We start from the raw sequence: 11,524 nt of genomic DNA on the forward strand, positions 1-11,524 counted from the left end.
GGGAAAGACTTCTTCCTTCTTAAAGAGGAGTAGAGGGGATGTTCCACTCTCCCCGCTGGGTGGTGGTATTTGGAGGTGATACCTGGTGCCTCGCAGCTTTCTTGCGGACATGAAAGGGATAGCTGAGGAGCACTGTTGACACATCAGCCCATCCTGCTGCAGCCCTGACCTGGAATTTCTTGTTAGGACAGTAATGACTGTCTTAATGAAACCAGTCGAGTTGGATTTTCTGTTACCAAGAGGTCAAGTCAGCACTTAACTTTAAACCTGAGAAAACAGATCTGTAGAACTCTCGCTATTAAAATAACAGGAAGTCCAACTCAATCTGAGCCGGTTCATCCTTGCTCTGTGGCAGACCTCCACCACTAGCAGCCAAGGCCACAGTCCTTGTCCCTGGAGGCCCTGTGGATTGGCCCATTGGTTCTTCTGCTGGCCCTGGGGTTGAGGCAATTGAAGGTACTGCTGCACCCAGGGGGACTTTCTCAGCAGGCGCATGGACACTGGGAGAAGACTGGCCTCCCTTTTCACGTGGTTTCTCATAAGCCAGTGTTCTATCTGAGCTGCTTTCCATGACAGCTGGACCCCAGCGGGTGAAGTGGACATAGGTCTGGTTCAGAAACCCCAGAGCATTACTTCTGCCACACTCTGCTGGTGAATGTGAGTTCCACAGCCAGGCCAGACTCAGGGCAGGGAGGCAGATGTCACTTCCTAGTGGAAGCAGGGCCTGTGCAGATAGGGGTGGGAGCACTTGGACAGTGGTCTCTGGAAAGGGTGCCGTGGCCTGGCTTCCACCATGGCATGTGTTGGCACTCGCTGTGGTGGGATTGCATGGGAAAGGACCACCAGTAAGTCCAGGGCCCGTGTTCTTCACTCCCATCCAGGCTGAAAGAAAATGTCCACCATGATTGACCACCAAAGGCTGAGCCTGTTCCTGGCCAGCCAGTCCCCAGGGTGGCATGGTTCAGGAGGTGACGGACAGGCCTGAGTCCAGCACCACCCTGAACTGGTGAGTGTCCACGGGTTGGGTTGTCCTAATTCGCCTTAGGCAGTTAGGACCCACCCCGGCCCTCCAACAGAGCCTGCCTGGCTCTGACACAGGTAGGACACAAACCCCAAGCCTTAAGAAGGACCAGGGATTTGCAGCAGGTGCTTCGGGCTGCGCCTTTCCCACACCCACCTGTGTGCATAGCCCTGCCCACACTCCCGCTGTGCCTCTGGGCAACTTGGACGAAAACAAAGGCTTTGGGGAAATAGGGGGTGGGGATGGAGTCATCCCATAGGGACAGTTCAGACAGTTATTGCCTGTGACCTCACACACAGACCGGAGGCTAGGCTGACTACTGCCAACACAAAGGAGAGGCGAGTTACTAACTGGTGGTGGGAAGAGCCACCTGGGCAGCAGGAGCGTGGCCGACTTCCTGCTCTGGGCACGCCTGTCCTGGGCCTCTTCCCCAAGGTCCAGAGTGGCCAAGCAGCACCTGCTGGTGGGCTGGCCCAGATTCTCCAGTGGGAGGAGCCTATCTCCTGTCCTTCCCTCAGGAGCCTTCACCCCACCGGTTTGTTCTGCCTCCCACTCCGTCCTTTGGGGTTGCCCCTCCTCCATTCCCTTAGGTTGCCATTAGTTACCCCTCCCTGGATGGGTTGCATCTCAGGCACCCTCACCTGCTGTGTGTTAGGGTTTGGTTCCTGCTGACAGCACTCTCAGGAGAGGGTGGAAACTTCAGGAGGGCCAGTGGACAGAGTCAGGTCCCTGGGACGTGCCCCTGAGGGGTTAGTGGCCCTGACCCTACTATTCCTCCCCTCTTCAGCCACCATGAAATGATAGCTTTACTGCATGAGGCCCTCCCCGCCGTGACCCGATAAGCCCCAGCTTTACTTGGTTTTAGTTCTTTTGAAATCGCACAACTGAGCAGTATATTGTTAGTCTCCCACTGGCCTAGCTGTCATTGGCACCTCTGACCACAGCCACTCGCCCTTCACCGTGGCCCCTCCTCTAGGAAAAGGCATCTTCTTTATCTTAAGGAGTAGCCACAGGGTAGTTCTTCCTGGGAAGAGGAGCTGGGAAGACAGGGGTCATAACACTCTCTAGTCAGTAGCTTTCCTCTGGATTACTGAACCCAGGCACCTAATGCTCTTCAGGTGATGTCAGAGTGGGCCAAGGATTGGATGGCTTGTTCTGTAATTAAAAGTAAAATAATGTTTGCCTTGCAGGGAAATGATGTGTTTATCTAAAGAATCATAGAGACTGGCCTGGGAGACAAAAGCCCATTGTATCTAAGAATGCTGTGGCAGAAGAGGAAAGCAAGCATGGCCTCCTGCCCATTGCCCCTGCTCCCCCTCTCCCTCTCTATGAAAGCCCTTTGTGCCTGAGTTTCCTGAGATGATCTTTGTTCCCGATGGCCTCTGACCTTCACTTTGCTGGCTTTCCTACTAAACCTTTTTTCCTCGCCATGACAACTTGTCCTTGAGTCATTGGCCTTTTTAAGTGGTGACTAAATGGATGTGGTTTCAGTTACACAGCCACGATGTTCTGCCTCACCACAGGCCCAAAGCAATAGGGTAAAGCAACCAGGGGCTGAAACCTTGGAAACTATGAGCCAAAATAGGCCTTTCTCCTTATAAATGGATTTTCTCAAGTAATTTTTTACAGCAATGGAATTTGACTAAAACAGAAAATCGGTACCCCGAGTGGGGTCATTGTTGTGACCATCCCTGAATGTGGTTCATAAGCCTTTTAGTTGGTTTGGGGGAGAAATTTCTGAACATTTGGAGATGAAGCCTAGAGAAAGCCCAGAGTACTGTAAGCAGAACTTATTGGGTAAATCTGTTCAGAGCTCAGAAGATCGGGATGCTAATAGGAATGTGGATAGTAAAGACTGCTCATGAAGTTTTAGAAGGGAAGAAGAACTCTATTAGAAATTAGAATAGAGGATGTTCTGGTTACGTTTTGGCAAAGAACTTGTCTACATTTTGTTCATGCACTGAGACTTTGTGTGAGCCTGAGTTTAAAAGTGAAAGCAATGAACTGGTTTATCTGGTGGAGAAAATGTCAAGGCAGCACTGTGTCCAGGCTGCAGCATGGATATTGCTGACTGCCTTTAGCCATACTTACAGTGAGAGTCTAGAGCAAAACCCAGAGTGAAATTTTTAAAATCTTGAAGTTTGACTAGAAAAAGGGACACATACAGAGTTGTGGCCAAGGAGGGTATAGTTGTTAAGGAGATTAGCACCATTAAAATAACCCAAGTACTTTGCACCAATACAATGGGAATATGTCTCAATAATCAGTAACCCATCACACATGGCAGGCTCAAAAGGGTAAAAGTGAGACGTTAGAAGAAAGCCCTGGGGTACCCTTCGTGCACAGCGCTGCCTTGGGAGTTGCTTTCCCAGGATTCATTTCATCATTCTCAGTCATCCAAGCACTTAGGGGCTGCTACATCTATGAACCAAGGGGCCTAGCCATTGTTTGAGCCAATGGCAGACCTTGGAATCATCCTTGTGGTGCTAGTTCTACAGCCGTGCTGAATGCACAGGGTCATAGAGGTTCCTACTGAGATTTCGAAGGAAGATCTGGGAAGCCAGACAATGTGTGGCAGGTTGGAGTCCCTGCAGGCAGCCCTAGAGGGTGATGTGTGACATGTGAGAGTAAAGCTGAAGCTTCAGGGGAGACTAAGAAAATTAAAAAGGCCAGGAGCATGGAGCATCTGCCAAGGAAAGCCACAGATAGGGAGCAGAGCCAGCCCAGGAGGGTGGATATGCAGGCTTCAGCTGGCAAGGTCATAGGGGCAGGGCTGCCCAAACCTTTGGGGTCCACATCATGCCACCATATGACCCAGATGCTAGACATGGAGCTACAGATTTAATGTTTTCCCTGCTCATTTTTGGTCTTGCTTTGATCTGAGCCTTCCTTTCTATCCCCCTGTTTGTCCTTCTAGAATGGGAAAGTTACCCTGTACCATTGTATGTTGGGATCTTGTAAGTTGTTTAATTTTTCAGGGACTTAAACTATGAGCAACACTGAAACTGTGAGACTATGTGGACTCTCAGAGATGGCCCGGATGCATTTTGCACTGTGAGATGGACTTGGCATTCTGTCCTTGGGGCCAGGTAGAATGTTGGGTCTTAAGTGTTCCCCAGAAGTCCATGTATTAAGGAGTTAGTCCCCAGCTGATGGTGCTGCTGGGAGTTAGTGGAACCTTTAGGAGGTGAGGTCAATGGAGATATGCTCTCAAAGGGACTCTGGGGACCCTGATCCCTCCTGTCTCTCCTTGCTTCTAGCTGCACTGAGCAGCTCTGCTCCACCACACACTCCCTGCTGTGATGTTCTGCCTGTGGTTCAGGCCCAAAGGCACTGTGGACAAGCAATGTGGACTTGAGACTGTGACCCAAGGCAAAGCTTTCCTCCTTTTAAGTTGATCACCTCAGTTATTTTGTCATCAAGATAGGAAACTGACAAACACTCCCTCAGAACTTTCAGTGACCCCACTAAGTAAAACTTGTTATTTGTTCAAAGCACTTCTAAACCCTGGCTGTAGAGTTAAAGCTACTTGGGGAAATTTTTAAGATCAGTGCTTGGCAAGGACACATTCTTCCCAGGTGTTTTGTTCAATTGCTTTGCAGGGAAATCCAAACGCCAGGATTTTCAGAAGCTCCCAGGTGCAGCAGGTTGAAGGTCTGTGAGTCAGGGTGGGAGTCTGCCTCCCCAAGGGACACAGCTTGCTGAGGATGACCACAGCTGGCCCTCCACCTCAGCGCAGCGTGGTGCCTTGTGCACCTAGGTGCTCAGCACTGTAAGGAAAAGGCCGCAGCCGTTTCCGATTCTGCCCCCCACACACCATGTTGTAATCTAGATTGTTGACTTTCTTGTCAGTCGATGGTCCAGTTAGCCTGCGGGCTTTCACCGTTTAAGGGAGATCCCCTGCTATTCGCTCCCTTTTCTCTTTTCTCTCTCACTTTCACTCTCTCGCTCTCTGGCTCTTTCTCTCTCTTTCTCTCTCTTTCTGTCTCTTTCGCCCTTAAGAGCAGACACTTTGTCTGCTAATAGGGTTTCTTTTGTGAGTTTCTGCGTCTGGAGTGGTTTCTGGGTGCTTTCAAGCAATGGTGAAGAGTTAGGTGGGCCAGAACCGCTGGTGGTGGAGTTAGGTGGGCCAGAACCGCTGGTGGTGAAGAGTTAAGTGGGCCAGAACCGCTGGTGGTGAAGTTAAGTGGGCCAGAACCGCTGGTGGTGGAATTAGGTGGGCCAGAACCGCTGGTGGTGGAATTAGGTGGGCCAGAACCGCTGGTGGTGAAGAGTTAAGTGGGCCAGAACCGCTGGTGGTGAAGTTAAGTGGGCCAGAACCGCTGGTGGTGGAGTTAGGTGGGCCAGAACAGCTGGTGGTGGAGTTAGGTGGGCCAGAACCGCTGGTGGTGGAGTTAGGTGGGCCGGCACTGCGGCTTCAGTCACCCACCATCACTAGAACGGAATGACAGGTACACGAAGCTCAGGTACATGTGGACTGCAGAGGCACAGGGACCAACGCAGCCCACCCAGCATGGGTTCCTGGAACCACATAGGAATGCAGACAGTGAGGCCATGGCTGGTGCCCCACGATGAACTGGTCCAACACTCTCTGCACCCCCGGGAAGATGTCGAGACCGTCTGCCGTGCCTGGGGGCTTGTGGGGCAGTGCCACTGAGTTACTTTTGAACGTCCAGTTTGATTGGGTCGCTATATAGGTATAGAAAAATGGAACAGGTCATGTGTCGTTGTGAGTACTACTCCAAAATATATGGATATTGTGAACGCCAATCTCACAGGAATGGCAGATTTCGTCTTCGAGATGCTACTGGTATGAGCTCGACCACGAGCAAAGCCACCAAGTCCCGATTCCAGTCCCTCCCCTGTTGGGTGGCCAGGGCTTGTGTGTCCACTATTCTGACCACCCTCCCAAGAGACCATACATTCTTTGATTCCCTGTTTTGAGAATTTTGTCTCGCCTGCACTCTGATCCTTTTTCTTCTTGAAGTTCTTCCTTTGGCCATTGAGATATGGGTCAGGAACGAGTCGCAGGAAGGAACCTGAGTCCTGTCCCCTCCTTGGAGGCATTCATGAGCTAAGGGAGGGGCTCCCTGGCATGCCCTAGGGTGGGTAACCAGGCAAATGGTTGCCTGACCCCAAATGAGCCCCGTCAGGATGAACTGTGCTTCTCAGGTCCCATTTTCTCTGGGCTATTTTTCAGTGAGACTGCATGAAAGAAGCATGTGCTCAGAACCCTTTTCTCTTTCCTTATTTATTATTTACACTCCCTTCTCTCTTGTTCCGTTTCTCTTAAGAATCGATTTTAATTTGTTTTCTTTAGAAAAAAATAAAACAAGTTATTTGATGCTTAAAATTACCAATAGAATAATGAAAGTAATTTATAGTTCTCATTTGTTTGAACAGTAATTTTAATATAGACTTGCTGCTCCTCTTCAACCAAGTAAATGAAATGATTGGCTATCTGAAACACAAGTCAGACAATATTTAGAAATCTAACATTATTCAAGGCAATTTGCCGCTTTCTTTGAGCAAGTCACTTGGTGACCAGTGACCTCATTTTGAAATGTCCCATCTATGCACACTTCGCGTGGGAACTGAGGAGTGCTCTTCTGTCCCTTTGCTTTTGTAAGAAAGATACAATGTTTCCCCTTAAAATATCTTTCATCTGTTGTAATTTGTAGGACTATTCCATCAGTTTTAACTGAAAATTTCTAGAATTTCTTTTGAAAGGCAAAACATATGAACAAATATTGATGATTTTGAGGACACTGTGCTAAGTGAAATAAAACTGATCTGAAGGAAAGACCCATTGCGTCCACTGTTGTGGGGTCCCTGCAGCTGGACTTCTCCACAGAAGTGGGAGGTGCAGGCAGCGCCAGGCAGCTGCCGTGTAAGGGGACAGGGCTTCCGTTGGAAAAGTCCTAGAGGTGGATGGTGCTGAGGGTCCTGGGACTGGAGCTGGGGGTGAAACCAAGTCCTGTGCTCTGCCAGCAGGTAGGACCGGCCTAAATACAGCCGTCTGCACCTGAGAAAGCCTGCTTTAGTGTTAACCGCTCCTCACAGCAGGAAAACGGCCGCCAGCACAGCTCTGCAGGTGGCAGCTGGCAAAGCAGGGCTCTTCTCGGCTACCACCAGAGCAGCTCAGCCCCAGGATGGCAGCAGAACCCAGCAGCTCTCTGCCTGTTTCTTCCCAGGTTCTCCACAGACAACAGAGAGGCGAGAGAGGAAGGAGCAGGTTTAAGTGAGGAGGAAAGACCCAGCACTCACTGGTGAGAGGGGACGGACTGACAGCAGGCTGCCCGAGCGCCTCCTCTAGACACTGACGTGGCCGCCAGGTCGGGCCACGGATCACCACCTGGGTTTGTCAGCTTTTAGAAAAGTGCCGAGGCGTTGGTTCAGCCCAGAACACTCTGGCTGGTTGGGTTCCTTTAGCCCTAAGTTTGCACTTGCTGTGGCCTCCGTCCAGGTCCCCCCTGCCTCCCTTTTCCTGCCACCTGGGACAAAGAGCTGAATGGGATGTTGGGAATGTTCTAGGGTCAATGTCGTGGAGTGGCCTTTATACCTAGAAAGACCCTTTTTGGAGCCCATGGCCGCCTGCCCGCCTGTCTTCCTGTCCCACTCAGCTGTACAACAGTGTGAATGTGCTTGATGGCGCTGGACTTTGGTGATATAAATGGTGTTACGTTACGTATTTTTCACCACATCAATCCAAAAAGAAATGCTTGCTGGTTTCAGAACCAGAGAAAACCGTGTGTTGCCATGTGCAGTTACCCTGACTTCATTTCAGAAGACAAACTTCCTGCCGAAGGAAAACTTGTTTTATTAATGTGTAGTAATTGTTTGTATCAATAGGATTCAGGGTGAAATCTCCATGGATGCACGCATACAGCAGGTGCCCATCAAATCCAGGCCCTCTCATAGCACCTCCCACGACACCCTTCCAATTCCTGGTAATCACGGTTCTACTTTCCGCTCGACTTTCTGAGCACCCACATATGAGGCAGCACACACTTGTCTTTCTGTGCCCTTCTCGTTTCCCTTGACAGGATGTCCTCTGGTGCCATCTATTTTGCTACAAATGATGGGACCTTGTTCTTCTTTATGGCTGACTAATACTCCACTGTGTATATATGCTGCCTTTTATTCATCCATTCATCTGTCACTGGGCACCTAGGGTGTTCCCTGTCTTATCTCCCGTGACTGTGCTGACCTGGCCCAGGAGCACGTGTGTGTAGTGGGGAACCTGGACCCACAGGAAGCTGCGTTAGCAGCCAGCCACTCTTCCTAGGCAGGAAACAAGCCACTCTCTGGTGCTCAGTCAGCCTGGGTGACTGCAGTGCCCACCAGGAGCGGGTGCTTCCTCCTGCAACCTGCCGACAGCTCCAGTCAGGGCTCTGACTTCCTGAGGGCAAAACCCGACTTCAGAAGCTCCCTGCTTGCTGGGTGGCGCCGGTCCTGTGGCGGCTCCGGGCCTAGCTGTGGCCTTCCCAGCCCCACTTCTCAACACTAACTGGCCCACAGCCACTGCCACCGAGCCAGCCACGCACCCTGGCACCTGGCCTGGGTCTCTGGCCCCTCTGCTCCCCTCCAGGCGTCCTGCTGGGACAGACAGATGGGAGGAGAAGGAGAGCGCTCTGTGTGTTGTCACGGTTTGGGGTGGAGGGGTCCCCCACAGCCCACGGGTGAGACCGTGCAGGAAGGTCAGGGGAGGGAGGGTCAGTGGCTTAGCCCTGGCAGGATCAGCTGAGTGGTGACGGACGTGGGCGTGGCTTGGGGAATGCACTTTGTGTCTGGAGAGTGGGGTCTCTGCGCCCTGGTCACCATGTGAGCGGCTTCCCTCCGCCTCCCTCTCCCGCCTTGAGGCTCAGCCTCACCTAGAGCAGGAATGGAGCCGGCCTTCTGTGGACTGAGCCTCCGACACCCCAGGCCCTAAACGAACCTTCCTCCCTACAGTTGTGCTGGTCGGGTCACTTGGTCACCGCAGCGAGGAAGCCGACTAAGACGGGTCCTGCGGCAGGTCCCTCAGCCTTCCAGAGCCCCCTGCCTGCCCCGTCCGCTGGGCTGGCGCTGGCCTCGCCTCCTGGACTCCCGTGGAGGGAGTGGACTGCCCAGCAGCAGGAGCCCTGCAAGGCCTGGCACGGCACTGCCTCCCGGCCAGTGCTCCACGTGAAGACACCCCTTTGGCCCAGGAGTGCTGGCCTGGACTGCCTTGCCCTGCAGGCCTGGGCAGGGTGTCCCCGCGCCACGTGTGGGCCTGCTGTGCACGTGGACCGGGCAGCAGGCCTCCACCTCTGCTGCAGAGCAGGGCAGCGGCTCCTCCCGGCCTCACGGGTGTCCACGGGCTGGTGCTGCCCAGGCATGTCTGTGGCCCTCCACACTCAGGCCCAGGGCACAGCGGGGCCCCAGCCCAGTTGGTGGTCTTGCAGCACCAGGGGTTGAGACTGCACATCTCCAGAAGCCATGCCGGGCAGAGGGAGCGCCCTGGGGCGGGCGGGGCGGACCGCAGGGCAGGGAGAGGGCCCTCCATCCTTGCTGTGGGTCAACCTTCAAATGCCTGTGTCCAGGGGGAGATGCTGGGCTGGGTGAGGGGCACTGGTGGTGATAAGGACAGGTTTGGGTCCTGCCCCAGAGGCCAGCGAGCGGGGAGGGCCAGCCTGGCCCCCACACCTGGGTTTGCTTCTTCAGCATCAAGGGAGCCGTGGGGCTGGCAGGGGGCAGATGAGTAGAGGTCCCAGGCAGGGCCTGTGCTTTGGAGGATCAGGGACTATGCCAGGGTGGTGCCGTTTCCCCAGCTCCGGGGACAATGACCCAGTGGGCATGGTCAGCATTGAAGCGGAGAGGCCACAGTTAGATGCGGTTTAATGAAGTGCTGGGCAGGTGCCTGGTGCACGGGGATGCTGGGAGGGTCCTTCCTCGGCGCCTGTCCCCATGGGTGTGGAGATGCTCCACTCTGCTGTGCTGGGCTCCCAGATGGCTCGCTCCTCCCGGGGGCGGGTTCCCACATAGCCGGGTGCCACTTCCTCCCAGCCCCTCAGGATGGCCTCCCGCAACCTCTGCACCGCTGCTGGGCCCGCTGGGCACGAGCTGAGCCTGGCTGACGCTCCCCATCAGGACGGTGTGGGGGCGGCAGGCGTGTGTCTGCCGGGCTGATCCCAGGGCCCACCTCCGGGCAATAGCCTGGCGAGCCCCAGAGTGCTCCTGATGCTCGGCCTGGGAGGTGGTGCTCGCAGGCTCGGTCCTCCAACAGACCGTCCCAGGAGGCTCCCTTGGCCTGCGTGCTGTGGAGACTGGATTTGGAAGGACTGGAAGCAGCGCTCCGGGAAGCGGGGAGATGGGCCGGCAGTGTCCGCCATCCCCGAGTAACGATGAGGGGCACCAGCCTTTGTTTTCCATGTTACAGTCGAGTTTGCTGTATGAAATAATCATTTTAATCTTAGTCAAAAAATGCTTTCCCATGACTTTACAAGGAAACAATTACCTGGCTCTCATCATGACCAGAGGCCCTTTCACCCACGCCAGCCTCTGCGGGGCCGGCTCACAGCTCCCACCTGCCTTTATTGCCTCCACATTTCTAAATAATGTGCTAGTGATGTGATTTTTCTAAACAAAGACGGGTCAATTGCCGGGGGGAGGATAGGGCACTTAGCGGTCAGGCTGGGCCCACCCTCTCCAAGGTGACAGGAAGCCACCTCCTGGCTGTGACTGGAAAGCCCGGGGCAGGCCCACAGGCCACCTCCGCCTGAGCAGGGACCTCCAGTCAGTCCTTCCTTTCTTAAGCACCTTTTGTTCTTGAAGACAGTCAATGCCTCCCTTTCCCAGTTTTCCAGTTTTCTGTGTATTTGCTGGGAGTTCCTAAGCAGTTCAGGAAGGTCATGGATCTCTCAGTGGGACTAAACACGTTAGTATGCTCATCTGTGCTTCATTTCTCGGGTGAGGTGTGGCTGGTGGGTCTGTGTGCTGCCCACCTGGGAGGCAGGCACACCTGGAGGAGGCTGCTGTGTAGGCGCAGCTCCCAGAGGCTCGGAAGGCCCAGGGCTCTCTCCAGCCCCTTCTTTCCCCCACACTGTCCATTGGCGCGTTGAAGCTGCGGCCCGGATGGGTTGTGGCTACACATCCTGTGTGCACACACTACACAGGCCACGTATCCTTTGGCCCTCACTCCCCTGCCCTCCACCTCCCACCCTGGGTCCCTTGGCTCTGCTGACCTCCCTTGGATTTTTAGAGATCCTCCTCCTTTCTTTCCCTTCCCTCTCCAGCTCCCACAGAGGAGGAAACACAGGACCCTTGGCCTCCCGCGTCTGGCTTGTTTCCCTTAACGTGATGGTCCCTAGGGTCACCCATTCTCCCGATGGCAACAGGACCTCGTTTTTCTTCATGGTGAGTAGAACTCCATTGTGTATAGATGGCACATTTTCCTTTTCTGCTCCTCCACGGATGGACTCCTAGGCTGGTTCCAGTTTGTCTGCTGTGAATTGTGCTGCTACAGACACGGGTGTGCAGGTG

This window comes from Sciurus carolinensis, chromosome 5 (assembly GCF_902686445.1).
Source record: "Sciurus carolinensis chromosome 5, mSciCar1.2, whole genome shotgun sequence".
Lineage (NCBI taxonomy): Eukaryota > Metazoa > Chordata > Mammalia > Rodentia > Sciuridae > Sciurus > Sciurus carolinensis.